Source organism: Arachis hypogaea, chromosome 19, assembly GCF_003086295.3.
Source record: "Arachis hypogaea cultivar Tifrunner chromosome 19, arahy.Tifrunner.gnm2.J5K5, whole genome shotgun sequence".
Lineage (NCBI taxonomy): Eukaryota > Viridiplantae > Streptophyta > Magnoliopsida > Fabales > Fabaceae > Arachis > Arachis hypogaea.
Window position 1 is genome coordinate 107,069,030 of NC_092054.1, and position 6,543 is coordinate 107,075,572.

Consider the following 6,543-nt stretch of genomic DNA (forward strand, 5'->3'; position numbering starts at 1 on the left):
GAAAAGATAAAAAAACGAAGTAAAAGTCGGTAAAGTTTTAATGACAAAATAAAACAGAGATTAGTGAACGGACTAGGAGCAACATAGTTAGTTCTTGAGTTGCGCCTAGGGTTAGGTATAATATGAAAAGTTAAACTGTTTTAGTATAGACTTAATGAACTTTTACTTGGGACAGGCTAACTATTCATACCAAAATTTACATAAGCTTTAAATACATACGTTACACAGAGAAATCAGAACAGAGTAAAGACACACAGAGAAAAGAGTAACCAGAGCAGAGGACCAGTAAGATAAAGAGCAGAGGACCTGTTGAAAGGTCATTTGTTGCATTAAGGCAACTCCAGAGATATTTATATGTTCATTTGCTGCATTGAGGCAGTCAGATAGATGGTGGTGTGACCACTGAGAGCGCTTTCCTGTGGTATAGAATCATATTCCATTTCTATAAGGCAAAGGGGTTATTTCCTGCTACAGAAGTACCGTGACAACCTGTTCCATTTCTATAGTGGCAGAGGGGTTATTTCCTGTATACAGAAAGGTGTGTCAGCATACAACCCTGCAGTGGTAGAGGAGTTATTTCCTGTATGCAGTGGACCTTGTGGTGGCAAAGGGGTTATTTCCTGTACACATGGGTATAGCCAACAAGAAAGCCATATCCAGCTAGTAATGCTGGGTTACGTCGGGAGCGGGTAGAAACTGACAGACGAGCTCATTACCTGCACTAGGACTAGACATGCATCATTCTTGTATGCGTATCATTCTCTGTTGCATTCCTTTTATGTGTGTGTTTTATTTTTTTATGTTTGTCTGCTTGCATGATATATCTGTGTTTTCTTTTATTTTCTCTGTCTTCTTTTTGCTCTGCTATTTTGTTATCTGCTTTCCTATCTTTCCTCTATATTCTGTAAAGTACTTGGTTATCTAATAAGCACGACAGAGCCAATTAACGTGACTAATTAGCCTGACTCTACTAAGAACTCCCAAGTTCTTATCCCCTTCTCTCCCTTCCTCCCCTCTAGATGGAGACGGGAGTGATATTCTATGAGTTTGAAGACCCTTACATCTACGAGGATCCAGTAAACCACAGTTACTTTATTATGGGAGTGGAGTCTCGTATCAGACGATATACGCTACAAGGTTGAGCTTTTCAACATCTTCTGTCTAGCCCGTTGTTTGACCTCGACGCTCCTTACAACTTTCCCTTATCCTGGTTACACCCTGACGCACCTGGACATCCTTTTCCCAATAATCACAGACACCCTATACCAGCTCAACCCTTGAATGTGGTGGCACCTGAGCCTATCATTCCCGAGGAGCCCAAGTTGGCAGGTAAGTATGTACCTGCGATTCCACCAGAGTAGGATTTCCACCAAAGCCAATTCCTGACTTCCTACAGAATGATGAGCCGGGACTACCGGACGACGGGATAGCTCCTATATACACGAATGGACCTGTGCTCGTGAATGGTTTTGTATATAGGGACAATAGTACTAGTAGTGGTTTCGAGGGTATAGCTATACTTGCTGATGAAGAAGAGGAGGAGAATCCAGATATGGAGATAGAGCAGGATGAGGAGATAGATGATCCACATGACGATCTACCAAACGGCCACGTGTAGATATAGACTGACAGCGGTAGGGGCATTCTTTTGATGACACTCCAGTCTGACATTGACTTTTAGTTAGTCTCTCACTTGTGTTAGTACACCCGAGAGCTAGGAGCTATAGAGTGGTTAGGTTATCCTGGGCGCAACCTTAGCGACTTTTTGTATGGGCCAGGCCCTGTGAGTGTCGTGTATATATTAGCTATGTAGGTTTGACGAGGATGTAAACTGACATGGCCTTTTGTAAACGCTACATGTTTTGTTATAGTGTACATGATGTATATTATCAGTTGTGTTTTATGTTTCTTTATGCTTCCTTTATATTTCTATCTATGTGTGCTTATTTATATTCTCTTTGTCGCTCGCAATGATATAACAAAAAAGTTACTCGTAAAATTGGCAACATTCTAACAAGGAACAGGCTCATACATTAAATAATAGTTAATAAATAGGAAGAATAAGTTAGTGACACTGAGCTTCATGTACGACCATGGCATACCGGGAGTTGGGTCTTTATATTCGGGATTTCTCATAATTTTTCATGTCTTAGAACTCCTCAACAAAATAGGGTTGTTAAAAGGAGAAATAGAAGTCTCTAAGAAATGACTATGACAATGCTTTATGAAAATGAAGTTCCAAAATCTCTTTGGGCAGAGGTTGTAAGCACAGCTTGCTATATTTTAAATAGAATCATCATTAGAAAATGGTTAAAGAAAACGCCTTATGAGCTATGGAAAGGATCACCACCAAACCTTAAGTACTTTCATATATTTGGATGTAAATGTCTTGTGTTAAATAAAAAAGACAATCTTGGAAAATTTGATCCAAATTCATATGAGGGTATGTTTGTAAGATACTTAACCACTAGTAAAGCATATAGGGTTTATCCCAAAGAACATAGAACCATAGAAGAATCTATACATTTTTTTTGTGATAATAACATCGTTCCAAGTTCTATTATAGAGGATGATACAAGAACTAAAGATGAGTTAAATCCAAAAGAGAATCAAGAAAAAGATAAACCGGTCCCCTCTGTGGAAGATGCTAGCTCTGACCCTGTAGTTCATAATGCAGGAGACAATTCGGTCTTGTCTCCTGATGAAGCAGGAGATTCCAAAATTGTGAGTGTGGCAGAACCAAATCAAAGCCAAACTGAAGTCACATAACAAAAGCCTAGAAAGTGGAAGTTTTTGAAGAACTATCCTCATGAATTCATCATTGGAGATCCGTCCCATGGAGGCACCACTAGATCCTAAACCAAGAAGAAAGTCAAAATCAACAACCTTGCTTTCCTATCCCAATTGGAGCCCCAAACTGTGAAGGAAGCACTTGAAGATCCATCTTAGGTTAAGGCAATAGAAAAAGAGTTAGTTCAATTCGAAAAGAATGAGGTTTGGACTCTTATGCCTTACCCAAATGGTAAGAAGGTAACTGGCACCAAATGGATCTTTAGGAACAAATTGGTTGAGGATAGTAGTATGGTTTGAAATAAGGCTAGATTAGTGGCCCAAGGGTACGATCAAGAAGAAGGCATTGACTTTGATGAGTCATTTGCTCCGGTGGCAAGAATGGAAGCAATAAGATTATTGCTTGCATATGCTGCCCACAAACATTTTAAACTCTTTCAAATGGATGTCAAATGTGGGTTTTTAAATGGCTTCATTGATAGTGAAGTGCACGTAGCTCAACTCCCTGGCTTTGAAAATAATGAATTTCCAAAACATGTTTTTAAACTCTCTAAAGCTCTTTACGGTTTGAGACAAGCTCCAAGAGCTTGGTATGAGAGACTCAGCTCCTTCTTGTTACAAAATGATTTTCAAAGGGGCACTATAGATACTACTCTCTTCATTAAAGACTCTAATGATCACTTCATACTTGTTCAAGTGTATGTGGATGACATTGTGTTTGGATCGGGAAATGAAACCTTGTGTGAAGAATTTGGAAAACTAATAACTAGTGAGTTTGATATGAGTATGATGGGAGAACTTACTTTCTTCCTTGGACTCCAAATCAAACAAACTTCTAGTAGAATCTTTTTACACCAAGGTAAATATGCCAAGGAGTTAGTAAAAAAATTTGGTCTAGAAAATTCCAAACCAATGAGTACTCCTATGCATCCAAATACTAAACTTGACAAGGATGAAAATGGGAAAGATGTTGATAAGACTCGGTATGGAGAAATGATTGGATCACTCATGTATATAACCTCCTCTAGACCAGACATTGTTCAAAGTATGGGTGTATCCTCTAGATTTTAAACTCACCTAAAAGAATCACATCTTTCGGCTGTTAAACGAATCATTAGATATATTAAAGGCACTTATGTGAGAATTAATGTTGATCTAGAATTTCACAAATAGAATCTCATTGCAAGCATAGTCTAAACCAACAATTAACTCCAAATTAAAGTTTAATTTCGTTTGTCACAATACAAACCAATAAAAACCGAGAGTTTTAAGTCCCGGGTCGTCTCCCTCAGACAATGCAATTAAGATGTCACACTCTTGGTTGTGAAGAAAGGGGTTTCTTCAATCAAGGAACAAAAGATTAAAAAACAAAGATATAAAAGAACTAAGAAATGATCAAAAAGGAAATTTATGCAAGTGAAAAGGAAATAAGATAAAAACTTAGTGAAAATGCTATAAATGCATAAAAGAGCCTTGACTTGGGAATGAGAATCAAGGAATCCTATCATCGTCATAACCACAACTATGGCAACTATGCTGAGTCATTCTCGCTTCGTCAACCCCTAATATCGAGGAGTAAGTCAAGCAAGCATAATTGACCTTAATCCATAAGTCCTAACTAACTTACTAATTACTTAGTAAAAAGCTAACGTCAATGGAAACAAGAGCCAACTAACTACCCAAGAATTACCACTAAATGTCGAACATTATGACTCTAGTATCCTATGAACTCATTTTCCAAGTCAAGGTGTGAAAATCTACTCAAATCTATAGTTGGCACTTTTGCAAACACCTTGTGGGCATAAAAACAAAACATGGGAATTTGCAATGGAAAATGAAAACTATAACCAAACTATTCACAAAATCAACCATAAACATTCAATCAAGCATATATAAATCATAAAAGACCAAATTCATAAGCAAAAGATTCAAGAAATCAAAATTGCATATATTAACAAAATACTTGAACCATTAGACAAAGTAGCAAGAGTAGTGAAATTAAAGAGAAAATTAAAGAGTACTTACAATAAGAGAAGCACAATCTAAGAACAAAACTGAACTATGAAATGCTACAATGAAACCTAATTAAAACCCTAAGAGAGCATTTCCTAATCTACACTACTCCTACTCCTAAATTATGTGCTAAGTATGCTCCTTTTGATTTGTGGTGATGTCTCCTTCATATAGCACCTCAAACTAGCTTCAGCACACTCAAAATTGGGCCAAGAAAGCCCCAAATTCCCAAGCCACATGATAGTTTAATGAAGTCACACGCTTGGACTTGTACGTACACTTGCTGATTTTTCCACTTGTGCGTACGCACACTTGACTGTGTGTTTCTCCTTTGGTTTCTTCATGAAATCTCCCTTTTTGCATGCTTCCTTCCACTTTTGCCTAGCCATTCTTGCCTCTAGGACCTGAAATCTCTCACAAAACAAATCACGGCATCGAATGGAATAAAAGTGGAATTAAATTGCTCAATTTAAGCACAAAAATGCATCTTTTCACATTTAGGTCAAATCTAGAGAGAAATCACAAAAGTATGCTATTTTGGTGGTTAAGTGTGAGTTTAGGTGACGAAATCTGTCCAATTCAAGCAAAAAATTATCGTCAAATATGGACTCATCAGGCACATCTGACCTTGGTCTATGGTATCCTAAAACTGATGAATTTTGTGTAGTTAGGTATTATGATGCAGATTCTGCGGGTGATCGTGTGGGTAGGAGAAGCACTTCGGGGATGTATTGCTGTCTTGGAAAAGTTTTGAACGTTTGGTCAAGCAAAAAGCAAGCCACTGTTGCTTTATCCACGGATGAGATCAAATACATATCAGCCTCCTCTTGTTGTTCACAATTGATTTGGCTCAAACTCAGCTTGCCAATTACAAATTGAAAATCAATAATATCCCTTTGTTCTGTGACAACTTGAGTGCTACAAATATTTCTAAAAATTCTGTCTTACACTCAAGAACCAAGTACATAAAAGTTAGGTTTCATTCTATAATAGAACATGTGCAAAAGAGAATAATTGATATTCAATTTGAAAAATTGGAAGATCAATTGGCTGATATCTTCACAAAATCTTTGTGTGAAGATAGGTTCTGTAAACTGAGAACTGCGTTAGGAATGGTTAATGTCAATTCAGTAGATTAATTATGCCTAATGAATTTTTGATTATTTTTATCTCTCAAGTAGCAGTGAGACAAAATTCGGCAAATGATGACTCCCTCTTGGCTTGTCAAAGTTCAGGCCAAACCTTGGAAAATTCTTGAATACTGAACTTGAACTAATTCATAGTGGCCTAGTGCTTTTCCTGGTCATCATTGCTGGGCCTGAGTGAGTTAAACTTAGTTCAACGAAATGGGCCTCGTGTTTCTTTTGATCTTATACATTAAAATAGAAATAATGGATTTCTCTCTCCATTAGTTAAATCAGTCAGTTACCTTTCAAATTCATCTTGATATGTCACTTCAAAAACTAGATTTAAAAAAAAGTTAAATCCCTTGAATCTCATTTTATTAAATTAGTTTAAGTTTTTCAAGAAGGTTTTACTTTGCATTAAAGACAGTTTTGATCGAGAAAATCTCTCTCTTTCTCCACTACTCTACTCCGTCACTTTCTCTCCCCTCTTCGTATTCTTCCTTTCTTTATTATGAAAAAGAAAGTTGCTACTAGAAGAGGTACCGGTTCCTATATTCCTCCTCGAAACCCCTCTCACTCTAAACCACAAACTCACACTTACATACACATTCAC